General features: G+C 38.7%; 7 non-coding genes across 7 annotated transcripts; all 7 read left to right on the top strand.

Annotated features, from left to right (window-relative positions):
- The first annotated feature begins 3,292 nt into the window (after positions 1-3,292).
- TRNAA-AGC (transfer RNA alanine (anticodon AGC)) lies at positions 3,293-3,365 on the top strand. The gene has a single exon. It is a non-coding gene; the product is annotated as a tRNA-Ala (tRNA).
- Positions 3,366-4,562: 1,197 nt separating this feature from the next.
- On the top strand, positions 4,563-4,635 carry TRNAK-CUU (transfer RNA lysine (anticodon CUU)). The gene has a single exon. It is a non-coding gene; the product is annotated as a tRNA-Lys (tRNA).
- A 4,555-nt stretch (positions 4,636-9,190) lies between these two features.
- TRNAA-AGC (transfer RNA alanine (anticodon AGC)) lies at positions 9,191-9,263 on the top strand. Its single transcript has one exon. It is a non-coding gene; the product is annotated as a tRNA-Ala (tRNA).
- Positions 9,264-10,033: 770 nt separating this feature from the next.
- TRNAA-AGC (transfer RNA alanine (anticodon AGC)) lies at positions 10,034-10,106 on the top strand. Its single transcript has one exon. It is a non-coding gene; the product is annotated as a tRNA-Ala (tRNA).
- Positions 10,107-11,303: 1,197 nt separating this feature from the next.
- Positions 11,304-11,376, top strand: TRNAK-CUU (transfer RNA lysine (anticodon CUU)). Its single transcript has one exon. It is a non-coding gene; the product is annotated as a tRNA-Lys (tRNA).
- Positions 11,377-14,242: 2,866 nt separating this feature from the next.
- On the top strand, positions 14,243-14,315 carry TRNAA-AGC (transfer RNA alanine (anticodon AGC)). The gene has a single exon. It is a non-coding gene; the product is annotated as a tRNA-Ala (tRNA).
- A 353-nt stretch (positions 14,316-14,668) lies between these two features.
- TRNAK-CUU (transfer RNA lysine (anticodon CUU)) lies at positions 14,669-14,741 on the top strand. Its single transcript has one exon. It is a non-coding gene; the product is annotated as a tRNA-Lys (tRNA).
- The last annotated feature ends 3,977 nt before the right edge of the window (positions 14,742-18,718 follow it).

Raw genomic sequence — 18,718 nt, forward strand, 5'->3', positions numbered from 1 at the left:
TAAAATTTGCATAAATTTTACATTTTAACTTGTAATTGCCATAGTTGTTGCAGAGTAAGAACAGAAAAATCACAGATGGCTTTCAAATTTGGTGTCATTATAACAACTAAAGTGGTTTAATCAAAAGTGTTTAGGTATTCTATAGCACATGAGAGGAATTTGATTTCTTATGCAATCTCAAAATGAAAATTTCCCAACTTCCTTTTTCATTTCGTCTTATTTTACTTGACATTCTTTCCTCTGAAGGATGAATAAAAGTGAAGTTCCTTGCAAACAAGAGCAGAGGAATTTCCAGAAACGGTTTTCCTTAATAAAAAATGATGAGTCTGCATACCATATTGAAGTGGGAGCCCGGCTAGCTCGGTCGGTAGAGCATAAGACTCTTAATCTCATGGTCGTGGGTTGGAGCCCTAGTTGTGCGAAAACGAGTATTTTTTGCTGGATTATTGCATTGGCTCGCATAATATGGTGATTAATCTTGCATTAGACATGCACTAACTCCTAAAAATTGTATCTCCCTTGGTTACTCATTCATGAGAAATGTATCTCCAAGATTAGGTAGGGCCTGAGTCTAGGTTAACGCACAGTGATATCACTCCTATTCAAGTACTAAACAGGCCAACCTGAAGTGTAAAACATCCCCTAGGTGTAGTTAAGGCATCAGTTAGGAGTGAACTGAACACTCATGTTATGGGCAATTAGACTTGAAATAAAGTGTGGACAGCAGTAACGTTACTTTTGAAATGTGATGCTGAGTGAGCACGCAGGGGAATTAGCTCAAATGGTAGGGCGCTCGCTTAGCATGCGAGAGGTAGCGGGATCGATGACCGCGTTCTCCATTCTAAAATTTGCATAAATTTTACATTTTAACTTGTAATTGCCATGGTTGTTGCAGAGTAAGAACAGAAAAATCACAGATGGCTTTCAAATTTGGTGTCATTATAACAACTAAAGTGGTTTAATCAAAAGTGTTTAGGTATTCTATAGCACGTGAGAGGAATTTGATTTCTTATGCAATCTCAAAATGAAAATTTCCCAACTTCCTTTTTCATTTCGTCTTATTTTACTTGACATTCTTTCCTCTGAAGGATGTATAAAAGTGAAGTTCCTTGCAAACAAGAGCAGAGGAATTTCCAGAAAAGGTTTTCCTTAATAAAAAATGATGAGTCTGCATACCATATTGAAGTGGGAGCCCGGCTAGCTCAGTCGGTAGAGCATAAGACTCTTAATCTCATGGTCGTGGGTTCGAGCCCTAGTTGTGAGAAAACGAGTATTTTTTGCTGGATTATTGCATTGGCTCGCATAATATGGTGATTAATCTTGCATTAGACATGCACTAACTCCTAAAAATTGTATCTCCCTTGGTTACTCATTCATGAGAAATGTATCTCCAAGATTAGGTAGGGCCTGAGTCTAGGTTAACATACAGTGATATCACTCCTATTCAAGTACTAAACAGGCCAACCTGAAGTGTAAAACATCCCCTAGGTGTAGTTAAGGCATCAGTTAGGAGTGAACTGAACACTCATGTTATGGGCAATTAGACTTGAAATAAAGTGTGGACAGCAGTAACGTTACTTTTGAAATGTGATGCTGAGTGAGCACGCAGGGGAATTAGCTCAAATGGTAGGGCGCTCGCTTAGCATGCGAGAGGTAGCGGGATCGTTGACCGCGTTCTCCATTCTAAAATTTGCATAAATTTTACATTTTAACTTGTAATTGCCATGGTTGTTGCAGAGTAAGAACAGAAAAATCACAGATGGCTTTCAAATTTGGTGTCATTATAACAACTAAAGTGGTCTAATCAAAAGTGTTTAGGTATTCTATAGCACGTGAGAGGAATTTTATTTCTTATGCAATCTCAAAATGAAAATTTCCCAACTTCCTTTTTCATTTCGTCTTATTTTACTTGACATTCTTTCCTCTGAAGGATGAATAAAAGTGAAGTTCCTTGCAAACAAGAGCAGAGGAATTTCCAGAAACGGTTTTCCTTAATAAAAAATGATGAGTCTGCATACCATATTGAAGTGGGAGCCCGGCTAGCTCAGTCGGTAGAGCATAAGACTCTTAATCTCATGGTCGTGGGTTCGAGCCCTAGTTGTGCGAAAACGAGTATTTTTTGCTGGATTATTGCATTGGCTCTCATAATATGGTGATTAATCTTGCATTAGACATGCACTAACTCCTAAAAATTGTATCTCCCTTGGTTACTCATTCATGAGAAATGTATCTCCAAGATTAGGTAGGGCCTGAGTCTAGGTTAACACACAGTGATATCACTCCTATTCAAGTACTAAACAGGCCAACCTGAAGTGTAAAACATCCCCTAGGTGTAGTTAAGGCATCAGTTAGGAGTGAACTGAACACTCATGTTATGGGCAATTAGAGTTGAAATAAAGTGTGGACAGCAGTAACGTTACTTTTGAAATGTGATGCTGAGTGAGCACGCAGGGGAATTAGCTCAAATGGTAGGGCGCTCGCTTATCATGCGAGAGGTAGCGGGATCGATGACCGCGTTCTCCATTCTAAAATTTGCATAAATTTTACATTTTAACTTGTAATTGCCATGGTTGTTGCAGAGTAAGAACAGAAAAATCACAGATGGCTTTCAAATTTGGTGTCATTATAACAACTAAAGTGGTTTAATCAAAAGTGTTTAGGTATTCTATAGCACGTGAGAGGAATTTGATTTCTTATGCAATCTCAAAATGAAAATTTCCCAACTTCCTTTTTCATTTCGTCTTATTTTACTTGACATTCTTTCCTCTGAAGGATGTATAAAAGTGAAGTTCCTTGCAAACAAGAGCAGAGGAATTTCCAGAAACGGTTTTCCTTAATAAAAAATGATGAGTCTGCATACCATATTGAAGTGGGAGCCCGGCTAGCTCAGTCGGTAGAGCATAAGACTCTTAATCTCATGGTCGTTGGTTCGAGCCCTAGTTGTGCGAAAACGAGTATTTTTTGCTGGATTATTGCATTGGCTCGCATAATATGGTGATTAATCTTGCATTAGACATGCACTAACTCCTAAAAATTGTATCTCCCTTGGTTACTCATTCATGAGAAATGTATCTCCAAGATTAGGTAGGGCCTGAGTCTAGATTAACATACAGTGATATCACTCCTATTCAAGTACTAAACAGGCCAACCTGAAGTGTAAAACATCCCCTAGGTGTAGTTAAGGCATCAGTTAGGAGTTAACTGAACACTCATGTTATGGGCAATTAGACTTGAAATAAAGTGTGGACAGCAGTAACGTTACTTTTGAAATGTGATGCTAAGTGAGCGTGCAGGGGAATTAGCTCAAATGGTAGAGCGCTCGCTTAGCATGCGAGAGGTAGCGGGATCGATACCCGCATTCTCCATTCTAAAATTTGCATACATTTTACTTTTTAACTTGTAATTGCCATGGTTGTTGCAGAGTAAGAACAGAAAAGTCACAGATGGCTTTCAAATTTGGTGTCATTATAACAACTAAAGTGGTCTAATCAAAAGTGTTTAGGTATTCTATAGCACGTGAGAGGAATTTGATTTCTTATGCAATCTCAAAATGAAAATTTCACACCTTCCATTTTCATTTCGTCTTATTTTACTTGACATTCTTTCCTCTGAAGGATGTATAAAAGTGAAGTTCCTTGCAAAACAAGAGCAGTGGAATATCCAGAAACAGTTTTCCTTAATAAAAAATGATGAGTCTGCATACCATATTTAAGTGGGTGCCCGGCTAGCTCAGTCTGTAGAGCATGAGACTCTTAATCTCAGGGTCGTGGGTTCGAGCCTCACGTTGGGCGAAAATAAGTATTTTTTGCTGGATGATTGCATTGGCTCTCATAATATGGTGATTATTCTTGCATTAGACATGCACTAACTCCTAAAAATTGTATCTCCCTTGGTTACTCATTCATGAGAAATGTATCTCCAAGATTAGGTAGGGCCTGAGTCTAGGTTAACATACAGTGATATCACTCCTATTCAAGTACTAAACATGCCAACCTGAAGTGTAAAACATCCCCTAGGTGTAGTTAAGGCATCAGTTAGGAGTGAACTGAACACTCATGTTATGGGCAATTAGACTTAAAATAAAGTGTGGACAGCAGTAACGTTACTTTTGAAATGTGATGCTGAGTGAGCACACAGGGGAATTAGCTCAAATGGTAGAGCGCGCGCTTAGCATGTGAGAGGTAGCGGGATCGATGCCCGCATTCTCCATTCTAAAATTTGCATACATTTTACTTTTTAACTTGTAATTGCCATGGTTGTTGCAGAGTAAGAACAGAAAAGTCACAGATGGCTTTTAAATTTGGTGTCATTATAACAACTAAAGTGGTTTAATCAAAAGTGTTTAGGTCTTCTATAGCACGTGAGAGGAATTTGATTTCTTATGCAATCTCAAAATGAAAATTTCACACCTTCCATTTTCATTTCGTCTTATTTTACTTGACATTCTTTCCTCTGAAGGATGTATAAAAGTGAAGTTCCTTGCAAAACAAGAGCAGAGGAATATCCAGAAACAGTTTTCCTTAAGAAAAAATGATGAGTCTGCATAACATATTTAAGTGGGAGCCCGGCTAGCTCAGTCGGTAGAGCATGAGACTCTTAATCTCAGGGTCGTGGGTTCGAGCCCCACGTTGGGCGAAAACGAGTATTTTTTGCTGGATGATTGCATTGGCTCTCATAATATGGTGATTAATCTTGCATTAGACATGCACTAACTCCTAAAAATTGTATCTCCCTTGGTTACTCATTCATGAGAAATGTATCTCCAAGATTAGGTAGGGCCTGAGTCTAGGTTAACATACAGTGATATCACTCCTATTCAAGTACTAAACAGGCCAACCTGAAGTGTAAAACATCCCCTAGGTGTAGTTAAGGCATCAGTTAGGAGTGAACGGAACACTCATGTTATGGGCAATTAGACTTGAAATAAAGTGTGGACAGCAGTAACGTTACTTTTGAAATGTGATGCTGAGTGAGCACGCAGGGGAATTAGCTCAAATGGTAGGGCGCTCGCTTAGCATGCGAGAGGTAGCGGGATTGATGACCGCGTTCTCCATTCTAAAATTTGCATAAATTTTACATTTTAACTTGTAATTGCCATAGTTGTTGCAGAGTAAGAACAGAAAAATCACAGATGGCTTTCAAATTTGGTGTCATTATAACAACTAAAGTGGTTTAATCAAAAGTGTTTAGGTATTCTATAGCACATGAGAGGAATTTGATTTCTTATGCAATCTCAAAATGAAAATTTCCCAACTTCCTTTTTCATTTCGTCTTATTTTACTTGACATTCTTTCCTCTGAAGGATGAATAAAAGTGAAGTTCCTTGCAAACAAGAGCAGAGGAATTTCCAGAAACGGTTTTCCTTAATAAAAAATGATGAGTCTGCATACCATATTGAAGTGGGAGCCCGGCTAGCTCGGTCGGTAGAGCATAAGACTCTTAATCTCATGGTCGTGGGTTGGAGCCCTAGTTGTGCGAAAACGAGTATTTTTTGCTGGATTATTGCATTGGCTCGCATAATATGGTGATTAATCTTGCATTAGACATGCACTAACTCCTAAAAATTGTATCTCCCTTGGTTACTCATTCATGAGAAATGTATCTCCAAGATTAGGTAGGGCCTGAGTCTAGGTTAACGCACAGTGATATCACTCCTATTCAAGTACTAAACAGGCCAACCTGAAGTGTAAAACATCCCCTAGGTGTAGTTAAGGCATCAGTTAGGAGTGAACTGAACACTCATGTTATGGGCAATTAGACTTGAAATAAAGTGTGGACAGCAGTAACGTTACTTTTGAAATGTGATGCTGAGTGAGCACGCAGGGGAATTAGCTCAAATGGTAGGGCGCTCGCTTAGCATGCGAGAGGTAGCGGGATCGATGACCGCGTTCTCCATTCTAAAATTTGCATAAATTTTACATTTTAACTTGTAATTGCCATGGTTGTTGCAGAGTAAGAACAGAAAAATCACAGATGGCTTTCAAATTTGGTGTCATTATAACAACTAAAGTGGTTTAATCAAAAGTGTTTAGGTATTCTATAGCACGTGAGAGGAATTTGATTTCTTATGCAATCTCAAAATGAAAATTTCCCAACTTCCTTTTTCATTTCGTCTTATTTTACTTGACATTCTTTCCTCTGAAGGATGTATAAAAGTGAAGTTCCTTGCAAACAAGAGCAGAGGAATTTCCAGAAAAGGTTTTCCTTAATAAAAAATGATGAGTCTGCATACCATATTGAAGTGGGAGCCCGGCTAGCTCGGTCGGTAGAGCATAAGACTCTTAATCTCATGGTCGTGGGTTGGAGCCCTAGTTGTGCGAAAACGAGTATTTTTTGCTGGATTATTGCATTGGCTCGCATAATATGGTGATTAATCTTGCATTAGACATGCACTAACTCCTAAAAATTGTATCTCCCTTGGTTACTCATTCATGAGAAATGTATCTCCAAGATTAGGTAGGGCCTGAGTCTAGGTTAACGCACAGTGATATCACTCCTATTCAAGTACTAAACAGGCCAACCTGAAGTGTAAAACATCCCCTAGGTGTAGTTAAGGCATCAGTTAGGAGTGAACTGAACACTCATGTTATGGGCAATTAGACTTGAAATAAAGTGTGGACAGCAGTAACGTTACTTTTGAAATGTGATGCTGAGTGAGCACGCAGGGGAATTAGCTCAAATGGTAGGGCGCTCGCTTAGCATGCGAGAGGTAGCGGGATCGATGACCGCGTTCTCCATTCTAAAATTTGCATAAATTTTACATTTTAACTTGTAATTGCCATGGTTGTTGCAGAGTAAGAACAGAAAAATCACAGATGGCTTTCAAATTTGGTGTCATTATAACAACTAAAGTGGTTTAATCAAAAGTGTTTAGGTATTCTATAGCACGTGAGAGGAATTTGATTTCTTATGCAATCTCAAAATGAAAATTTCCCAACTTCCTTTTTCATTTCGTCTTATTTTACTTGACATTCTTTCCTCTGAAGGATGTATAAAAGTGAAGTTCCTTGCAAACAAGAGCAGAGGAATTTCCAGAAAAGGTTTTCCTTAATAAAAAATGATGAGTCTGCATACCATATTGAAGTGGGAGCCCGGCTAGCTCAGTCGGTAGAGCATAAGACTCTTAATCTCATGGTCGTGGGTTCGAGCCCTAGTTGTGCGAAAACGAGTATTTTTTGCTGGATTATTGCATTGGCTCGCATAATATGGTGATTAATCTTGCATTAGACATGCACTAACTCCTAAAAATTGTATCTCCCTTGGTTACTCATTCATGAGAAATGTATCTCCAAGATTAGGTAGGGCCTGAGTCTAGGTTAACATACAGTGATATCACTCCTATTCAAGTACTAAACAGGCCAACCTGAAGTGTAAAACATCCCCTAGGTGTAGTTAAGGCATCAGTTAGGAGTGAACTGAACACTCATGTTATGGGCAATTAGACTTGAAATAAAGTGTGGACAGCAGTAACGTTACTTTTGAAATGAGATGCTGAGTGAGCACGCAGGGGAATTAGCTCAAATGGTAGGGCGCTCGCTTAGCATGCGAGAGGTAGCGGGATCGTTGACCGCGTTCTCCATTCTAAAATTTGCATAAATTTTACATTTTAACTTGTAATTGCCATGGTTGTTGCAGAGTAAGAACAGAAAAATCACAGATGGCTTTCAAATTTGGTGTCATTATAACAACTAAAGTGGTTCAATCAAAAGTGTTTAGGTATTCTATAGCACGTGAGAGGAATTTTATTTCTTATGCAATCTCAAAATGAAAATTTCCCAACTTCCTTTTTCATTTCGTCTTATTTTACTTGACATTCTTTCCTCTGAAGGATGAATAAAAGTGAAGTTCCTTGCAAACAAGAGCAGAGGAATTTCCAGAAACGGTTTTCCTTAATAAAAAATGATGAGTCTGCATACCATATTGAAGTGGGAGCCCGGCTAGCTCGGTCGGTAGAGCATAAGACTCTTAATCTCATGGTCGTGGGTTGGAGCCCTAGTTGTGCGAAAACGAGTATTTTTTGCTGGATTATTGCATTGGCTCGCATAATATGGTGATTAATCTTGCATTAGACATGCACTAACTCCTAAAAATTGTATCTCCCTTGGTTACTCATTCATGAGAAATGTATCTCCAAGATTAGGTAGGGCCTGAGTCTAGGTTAACGCACAGTGATATCACTCCTATTCAAGTACTAAACAGGCCAACCTGAAGTGTAAAACATCCCCTAGGTGTAGTTAAGGCATCAGTTAGGAGTGAACTGAACACTCATGTTATGGGCAATTAGACTTGAAATAAAGTGTGGACAGCAGTAACGTTACTTTTGAAATGTGATGCTGAGTGAGCACGCAGGGGAATTAGCTCAAATGGTAGGGCGCTCGCTTAGCATGCGAGAGGTAGCGGGATCGATGACCGCGTTCTCCATTCTAAAATTTGCATAAATTTTACATTTTAACTTGTAATTGCCATGGTTGTTGCAGAGTAAGAACAGAAAAATCACAGATGGCTTTCAAATTTGGTGTCATTATAACAACTAAAGTGGTTTAATCAAAAGTGTTTAGGTATTCTATAGCACGTGAGAGGAATTTGATTTCTTATGCAATCTCAAAATGAAAATTTCCCAACTTCCTTTTTCATTTCGTCTTATTTTACTTGACATTCTTTCCTCTGAAGGATGTATAAAAGTGAAGTTCCTTGCAAACAAGAGCAGAGGAATTTCCAGAAAAGGTTTTCCTTAATAAAAAATGATGAGTCTGCATACCATATTGAAGTGGGAGCCCGGCTAGCTCAGTCGGTAGAGCATAAGACTCTTAATCTCATGGTCGTGGGTTCGAGCCCTAGTTGTGTGAAAACGAGTATTTTTTGCTGGATTATTGCATTGGCTCGCATAATATGGTGATTAATCTTGCATTAGACATGCACTAACTAGTAAAAATTGTATCTCCCTTGGTTACTCATTCATGAGAAATGTATCTCCAAGATTAGGTAGGGCCTGAGTCTAGGTTAACATACAGTGATATCACTCCTATTCAAGTACTAAACATGCCAACCTGAAGTGTAAAACATCCCCTAGGTGTAGTTAAGGCATCAGTTAGGAGTGAACTGAACACTCATGTTATGGGCAATTAGACTTAAAATAAAGTGTGGACAGCAGTAACGTTACTTTTGAAATGTGATGCTGAGTGAGCACACAGGGGAATTAGCTCAAATGGTAGAGCGCTCGCTTAGCATGCGAGAGGTAGCGGGATCGATGCCCGCATTCTCCATTCTAAAATTTGCATACATTTTACTTTTTAACTTGTAATTGCCATGGTTGTTGCAGAGTAAGAACAGAAAAGTCACAGATGGCTTTTAAATTTGGTGTCATTATAACAACTAAAGTGGTTTAATCAAAAGTGTTTAGGTCTTCTATAGCACGTGAGAGGAATTTGATTTCTTATGCAATCTCAAAATGAAAATTTCACACCTTCCATTTTCATTTCGTCTTATTTTACTTGACATTCTTTCCTCTGAAGGATGTATAAAAGTGAAGTTCCTTGCAAAACAAGAGCAGAGGAATATCCAGAAACAGTTTTCCTTAATAAAAAATGATGAGTCTGCATAACATATTTAAGTGGGAGCCCGGCTAGCTCAGTCTGTAGAGCATGAGACTCTTAATCTCATGGTCGTTGGTTCGAGCCCTAGTTGTGCGAAAACGAGTATTTTTTGCTGGATTATTGCATTGGCTCGCATAATATGGTGATTAATCTTGCATTAGACATGCACTAACTCCTAAAAATTGTATCTCCCTTGGTTACTCATTCATGAGAAATGTATCTCCAAGATTAGGTAGGGCCTGAGTCTAGATTAACATACAGTGATATCACTCCTATTCAAGTACTAAACAGGCCAACCTGAAGTGTAAAACATCCCCTAGGTGTAGTTAAGGCATCAGTTAGGAGTGAACTGAACACTCATGTTATGGGCAATTAGACTTGAAATAAAGTGTGGACAGCAGTAACGTTACTTTTGAAATGTGATGCTAAGTGAGCATGCAGGGGAATTAGCTCAAATGGTAGAGCGCTCGCTTAGCATGCGAGAGGTAGCGGGATCGATACCCGCATTCTCCATTCTAAAATTTGCATACATTTTACTTTTTAACTTGTAATTGCCATGGTTGTTGCAGAGTAAGAACAGAAAAGTCACAGATGGCTTTCAAATTTGGTGTCATTATAACAACTAAAGTGGTCTAATCAAAAGTGTTTAGGTATTCTATAGCACGTGAGAGGAATTTGATTTCTTATGCAATCTCAAAATGAAAATTTCACACCTTCCATTTTCATTTCGTCTTATTTTACTTGACATTCTTTCCTCTGAAGGATGTATAAAAGTGAAGTTCCTTGCAAAACAAGAGCAGTGGAATATCCAGAAACAGTTTTCCTTAATAAAAAATGATGAGTCTGCATACCATATTTAAGTGGGTGCCCGGCTAGCTCAGTCTGTAGAGCATGAGACTCTTAATCTCAGGGTCGTGGGTTCGAGCCTCACGTTGGGCGAAAATAAGTATTTTTTGCTGGATGATTGCATTGGCTCTCATAATATGGTGATTATTCTTGCATTAGACATGCACTAACTCCTAAAAATTGTATCTCCCTTGGTTACTCATTCATGAGAAATGTATCTCCAAGATTAGGTAGGGCCTGAGTCTAGGTTAACATACAGTGATATCACTCCTATTCAAGTACTAAACATGCCAACCTGAAGTGTAAAACATCCCCTAGGTGTAGTTAAGGCATCAGTTAGGAGTGAACTGAACACTCATGTTATGGGCAATTAGACTTAAAATAAAGTGTGGACAGCAGTAACGTTACTTTTGAAATGTGATGCTGAGTGAGCACACAGGGGTATTAGCTCAAATGGTAGAGCGCTCGCTTAGCATGCGAGAGGTAGCGGGATCGATGCCCGCATTCTCCATTCTAAAATTTGCATACATTTTACTTTTTAACTTGTAATTGCCATGGTTGTTGCAGAGTAAGAACAGAAAAGTCACAGATGGCTTTTAAATTTGGTGTCATTATAACAACTAAAGTGGTTTAATCAAAAGTGTTTAGGTCTTCTATAGCACGTGAGAGGAATTTGATTTCTTATGCAATCTCAAAATGAAAATTTCACACCTTCCATTTTCATTTCGTCTTATTTTACTTGACATTCTTTCCTCTGAAGGATGTATAAAAGTGAAGTTCCTTGCAAAACAAGAGCAGAGGAATATCCAGAAACAGTTTTCCTTAATAAAAAATGATGAGTCTGCATAACATATTTAAGTGGGAGCCCGGCTAGCTCAGTCGGTAGAGCATGAGACTCTTAATCTCAGGGTCGTGGGTTCGAGCCCCACGTTGGGCGAAAACGAGTATTTTTTGCTGGATGATTGCATTGGCTCTCATAATATGGTGATTAATCTTGCATTAGACATGCACTAACTCCTAAAAATTGTATCTCCCTTGGTTACTCATTCATGAGAAATGTATCTCCAAGATTAGGTAGGGCCTGAGTCTAGGTTAACATACAGTGATATCACTCCTATTCAAGTACTAAACAGGCCAACCTGAAGTGTAAAACATCCCCTAGGTGTAGTTAAGGCATCAGTTAGGAGTGAACGGAGCACTCATGTTATGGTTAATTATACTTGAAATAAAGTGTGGACAGCAGTAACGTTACTTTTGAAATGTGATGCTGAGTGAGCACGCAGGGGAATTAGCTCAAATAGTAGGGTGATCGCTTAGCATGTAAAAGGTAGCGTGATCGATGCCCGCATTCTCCATTCTAAAATTTGCATAAATTTTACTTTTTAACTTGTAATTGCCACGGTTGTTGCAGAGTAAGAACAGAAAAATCACAGATGGCTTTCAAATTTGGTGTCATTATAACGACTAAAGTGGTTTAATCAAAAGTGTTTAGGTATTCTAGAGCACGTGAGAGGAATTTGATTTCTTATGCAATCTCAAAATGAAAATTTCACACCTTCCATTTTGTCTTATTTTACTTGACATTTTTTCCTCTGAAGGATGTATAAAAGTGAAGTTCCTTGCAAACAAGAGCAGAGGAATATCCAGAAACGGTTTTCCTTAATAAAAAATGTTGAGTCTGCATACTGTATTGAATTGGGAGCCTGGCTAGCTCAGTTGGTAGCGCATGAGACTCTTAATCTCAAGATCGTGGGTTCGAGCCCCACGTTGGACAAAAACGAGTGTTTTTTGCTGGATTATTGCATTGGCTCTCATAATATGGTGATTAATCTTGCATTAGACATGCACTAACTCCTAAAAATTGTATCTCCCTTGGTTACTCATTCATGAGAAATGTATCTCCAAGATTAGGTAGGGCCTGAGTCTAGGTTAACATACAGTGATATCACTCCTATTCAAGTACTAAACAGGCCAACCTGAAGTGTAAAACATCCCCTAGGTGTAGTTAAGGCATCAGTTAGGAGTGAACTGAACACTCATGTTATGGGCAATTAGACTTGAAATAAAGTGTGGACAGCAGTAACGTTACTTTTGAAATGTGATGCTGAGTGAGCACGCAGGGGAATTAGCTCAAATGGTAGGGCGCTCGCTTAGCATGCGAGAGGTAGCGGGATCGATGACCGCGTTCTCCATTCTAAAATTTGCATAAATTTTACATTTTAACTTGTAATTGCAATAGTTGTTGCAGAGTAAGAACAGAAAAATCACAGATGGCTTTCAAATTTGGTGTCATTATAACAACTAAAGTGGTTTAATCAAAAGTGTTTAGGTATTCTATAGCACATGAGAGGAATTTGATTTCTTATGCAATCTCAAAATGAAAATTTCCCAACTTCCTTTTTCATTTCGTCTTATTTTACTTGACATTCTTTCCTCTGAAGGATGAATAAAAGTGAAGTTCCTTGCAAACAAGAGCAGAGGAATTTCCAGAAACGGTTTTCCTTAATAAAAAATGATGAGTCTGCATACCATATTGAAGTGGGAGCCCGGCTAGCTCGGTCGGTAGAGCATAAGACTCTTAATCTCATGGTCGTGCGTTGGAGCCCTAGTTGTGCGAAAACGAGTATTTTTTGCTGGATTATTGCATTGGCTCGCATAATATGGTGATTAATCTTGCATTAGACATGCACTAACTCCTAAAAATTGTATCTCCCTTGGTTACTCATTCATGAGAAATGTATCTCCAAGATTAGGTAGGGCCTGAGTCTAGGTTAACGCACAGTGATATCACTCCTATTCAAGTACTAAACAGGCCAACCTGAAGTGTAAAACATCCCCTAGGTGTAGTTAAGGCATCAGTTAGGAGTGAACTGAACACTCATGTTATGGGCAATTAGACTTGAAATAAAGTGTGGACAGCAGTAACGTTACTTTTGAAATGTGATGCTGAGTGAGCACGCAGGGGTATTAGCTCAAATGGTAGGGCGCTCGCTTAGCATGCGAGAGGTAGCGGGATCGATGACCGCGTTCTCCATTCTAAAATTTGCATAAATTTTACATTTTAACTTGTAATTGCCATGGTTGTTGCAGAGTAAGAACAGAAAAATCACAGATGGCTTTCAAATTTGGTGTCATTATAACAACTAAAGTGGTTTAATCAAAAGTGTTTAGGTATTCTATAGCACGTGAGAGGAATTTGATTTCTTATGCAATCTCAAAATGAAAATTTCCCAACTTCCTTTTTCATTTCGTCTTATTTTACTTGACATTCTTTCCTCTGAAGGATGTATAAAAGTGAAGTTCCTTGCAAACAAGAGCAGAGGAATTTCCAGAAAAGGTTTTCCTTAATAAAACATGATGAGTCTGCATACCATATTGAAGTGGGAGCCCGGCTAGCTCAGTCGGTAGAGCATAAGACTCTTAATCTCATGGTCGTGGGTTCGAGCCCTAGTTGTGCGAAAACGAGTATTTTTTGCTGGATTATTGCATTGGCTCGCATAATATGGTGATTAATCTTGCATTAGACATGCACTAACTCCTAAAAATTGTATCTCCCTTGGTTACTCATTCATGAGAAATGTATCTCCAAGATTAGGTAGGGCCTGAGTCTAGGTTAACATACAGTGATATCACTCCTATTCAAGTACTAAACAGGCCAACCTGAAGTGTAAAACATCCCCTAGGTGTAGTTAAGGCATCAGTTAGGAGTGAACTGAACACTCATGTTATGGGCAATTAGACTTAAAATAAAGTGTGGACAGCAGTAACGTTACTTTTGAAATGTGATGCTGAGTGAGCACACAGGGGAATTAGCTCAAATGGTAGAGCGCTCGCTTAGCATGCGAGAGGTAGCGGGATCGATGCCCGCATTCTCCATTCTAAAATTTGCATACATTTTACTTTTTAACTTGTAATTGCCATGGTTGTTGCAGAGTAAGAACAGAAAAGTCACAGATGGCTTTTAAATTTGGTGTCATTATAACAACTAAAGTGGTTTAATCAAAAGTGTTTAGGTCTTCTATAGCACGTGAGAGGAATTTGATTTCTTATGCAATCTCAAAATGAAAATTTCACACCTTCCATTTTCATTTCGTCTTATTTTACTTGACATTCTTTCCTCTGAAGGATGTATAAAAGTGAAGTTCCTTGCAAAACAAGAGCAGAGGAATATCCAGAAACAGTTTTCCTTAATAAAAAATGATGAGTCTGCATAACATATTTAAGTGGGAGCCCGGCTAGCTCAGTCGGTAGAGCATGAGACTCTTAATCTCAGGGTCGTGGGTTCGAGCCCCACGTTGGGCAAAAACGAGTATTTTTTGCTGGATGATTGCATTGGCTCTCATAATATGGTGATTAATCTTGCATTAGACATGCACTAACTCCTAAAAATTGTATCTCCCTTGGTTACTCATTCATGAGAAATGTATCTCCAAGATTAGGTAGGGCCTGAGTCTAGGTTAACATACAGTGATATCACTCCTATTCAAGTACTAAACAGGCCAACCTGAAGTGTAAAACATCCCCTAGGTGTAGTTAAGGCATCAGTTAGGAGTGAACGGAGCACTCATGTTATGGTTAATTATACTTGAAATAAAGTGTGGACAGCAGTAACGTTACTTTTGAAATGTGATGCTGAGTGAGCACGCAGGGGAATTAGCTCAAATAGTAGGGTGATCGCTTAGCATGTAAAAGGTAGCGTGATCGATGCCCGCATTCTCCATTCTAAAATTTGCATAAATTTTACTTTTTAACTTGTAATTGCCACGGTTGTTGCAGAGTAAGAACAGAAAAATCACAGATGGCTTTCAAATTTGGTGTCATTATAACGACTAAAGTGGTTTAATCAAAAGTGTTTAGGTATTCTAGAGCACGTGAGAGGAATTTGATTTCTTATGCAATCTCAAAATGAAAATTTCACACCTTCCATTTTGTCTTATTTTACTTGACATTTTTTCCTCTGAAGGATGTATAAAAGTGAAGTTCCTTGCAAACAAGAGCAGAGGAATATCCAGAAACGGTTTTCCTTAATAAAAAATGTTGAGTCTGCATACTGTATTGAATTGGGAGCCTGGCTAGCTCAGTTGGTAGCGCATGAGACTCTTAATCTCAAGATCGTGGGTTCGAGCCCCACGTTGGACAAAAACGAGTATTTTTTGCTGGATTATTGCATTGGCTCTCATAATATGGTGATTAATATTGCATTAGACATGCACTAACTCCTAAAAATTGTATCTCCCTTGGTTACTCATTCATGAGAAATGTATCTCCAAGATTAGGTAGGGCCTGAGTCTAGGTTAACATACAGTGATATCACTCCTATTCAAGTACTAAACAGGCCAACCTGAAGTGTAAAACATCCCCTAGGTGTAGTTAAGGCATCAGTTAGGAGTGAACTGAACACTCATGTTATGGGCAATTAGACTTGAAATAAAGTGTGGACAGCAGTAACGTTACTTTTGAAATGTGATGCTGAGTGAGCACGCAGGGGAATTAGCTCAAATGGTAGGGCGCTCGCTTAGCATGCGAGAGGTAGCGGGATCGATGACCGCGTTCTCCATTCTAAAATTTGCATAAATTTTACATTTTAACTTGTAATTGCCATGGTTCTTGCAGAGTAAGAACAGAAAAATCACAGATGGCTTTCAAATTTGGTGTCATTATAACAACTAAAGTGGTTCAATCAAAAGTGTTTAGGTATTCTATAGCACGTGAGAGGAATTTTATTTCTTATGCAATCTCAAAATGAAAATTTCCCAACTTCCTTTTTCATTTCGTCTTATTTTACTTGACATTCTTTCCTCTGAAGGATGAATAAAAGTGAAGTTCCTTGCAAACAAGAGCAGAGGAATTTCCAGAAACGGTTTTCCTTAATAAAAAATGATGAGTCTGCATACCATATTGAAGTGGGAGCCCGGCTAGCTCAGTCGGTAGAGCATCAGACTCTTAATCTCATGGTCGTGGGTTCGAGCCCTAGTTGTGCGAAAACGAGTATTTTTTGCTGGATTATTGCATTGGCTCGCATAATATGGTGATTAATCTTGCATTAGACATGCACTAACTCCTAAAAATTGTATCTCCCTTGGTTACTCATTCATGAGAAATGTATCTCCAAAAATTAGGTAGGGCCTGAGTCTAGGTTAACACACAGTGATATCACTCCTATTCAAGTACTAAACAGGCCAACCTGAAGTGTAAAACATCCCCTAGGTGTAGTTAAGGCATCAGTTAGGAGTGAACTGAACACTCATGTTATGGGCAATTAGACTTGAAATAAAGTGTGGACAGCAGTAACGTTACTTTTGAAATGTGATGCTGAGTGAGCACGCAGGGGAATTAGCTCAAATGGTAGGGCGCTCGCTTAGCATGCGAGAGGTAGCGGGATCGATGACCGCGTTCTCCATTCTAAAATTTGCATAAATTTTACATTTTAACTTGTAATTGCCATAGTTATTGCAGAGTAAGAACAGAAAAATCACAGATGGCTTTCAAATTTGATGTCATTATAACAACTAAAGTGGTTTAATCAAAAGTGTTTAGGTATTCTATAGCACATGAGAGGAATTTGATTTCTTATGCAATCTCAAAATGAAAATTTCCCAACTTCCTTTTTCATTTCGTCTTATTTTACTTGACATTCTTTCCTCTGAAGGATGAATAAAAGTGAAGTTCCTTGCAAACAAGAGCAGAGGAATTTCCAGAAACGGTTTTCCTTAATAAAAAATGATGAGTCTGCATACCATATTGAAGTGGGAGCCCGGCTAGCTCGGTCGGTAGAGCATAAGACTCTTAATCTCATGGTCGTAGGTTGGAGCCCTAGTTGTGCGAAAACGAGTATTTTTTGCTGGATTATTGCATTGGCTCGCATAATATGGTGATTAATCTTGCATTAGACATGCACTAACTCCTAAAAATTGTATCTCCCTTGGTTACTCATTCATGAGAAATGTATCTCCAAGATTAGGTAGGGCCTGAGTCTAGGTTAACGCACAGTGATATCACTCCTATTCAAGTACTAAACAGGCCAACCTGAAGTGTAAAACATCCCCTAGGTGTAGTTAAGGCATCAGTTAGGAGTGAACTGAACACTCATGTTATGGGCAATTAGACTTGAAATAAAGTGTGGACAGCAGTAACGTTACTTTTGAAATGTGATGCTGAGTGAGCACGCAGGGGAATTAGCTCAAATGGTAGGGCGCTCGCTTAGCATGCGAGAGGTAGCGGGATCGATGACCGCGTTCTCCATTCTAAAATTTGCATAAATTTTACATTTTAACTTGTAATTGCCATGGTTGTTGCAGAGTAAGAACAGAAAAATCACAGATGGCTTTCAAATTTGGTGTCATTATAACAACTAAAGTGGTTTAATCAAAAGTGTTTAGGTATTCTATAGCACGTGAGAGGAATTTGATTTCTTATGCAATCTCAAAATGAAAATTTCCCAACTTCCTTTTTCATTTCGTCTTATTTTACTTGACATTCTTTCCTCTGAAGGATGTATAAAAGTGAAGTTCCTTGCAAACAAGAGCAGAGGAATTTCCAGAAAAGGTTTTCCTTAATAAAAAATGATGAGTCTGCATACCATATTGAAGTGGGAGCCCGGCTAGCTCAGTCGGTAGAGCATAAGACTCTTAATCTCATGGTCGTGGGTTCGAGCCCTAGTTGTGCGAAAACGAGTATTTTTTGCTGGATTATTGCATTGGCTCGCATAATATGGTGATTAATCTTGCATTAGACATGCACTAACTCCTAAAAATTGTATCTCCCTTGGTTACTCATTCATGAGAAATGTATCTCCAAGATTAGGTAGGGCCTGAGTCTAGGTTAACATACAGTGATATCACTCCTATTCAAGTACTAAACAGGCCAACCTGAAGTGTAAAACATCCCCTAAGTGTAGTTAAGGCATCAGTTAGGAGTGAACTGAACACTCATGTTATGGGCAATTAGACTTGAAATAAAGTGTGGACAGCAGTAACGTTACTTTTGAAATGTGATGCTGAGTGAGCACGCAGGGGAATTAGCTCAAATGGTAGGGCGCTCGCTTAGCATGCGAGAGGTAGCGGGATCGTTGACCGCGTTCTCCATTCTAAAATTTGCATAAATTTTACATTTTAACTTGTAATTGCCATGGTTGTTGCAGAGTAAGAACAGAAAAATCACAGATGGCTTTCAAATTTGGTGTCATTATAACAACTAAAGTGGTTCAATCAAAAGTGTTTAGGTATTCTATAGCACGTGAGAGGACTTTTATTTCTTATGCAATCTCAAAATGAAAATTT

Source organism: Triturus cristatus, chromosome 4_1, assembly GCF_964204655.1.
Source record: "Triturus cristatus chromosome 4_1, aTriCri1.1, whole genome shotgun sequence".
NCBI classification, from domain to species: Eukaryota; Metazoa; Chordata; class Amphibia; order Caudata; family Salamandridae; genus Triturus; species Triturus cristatus.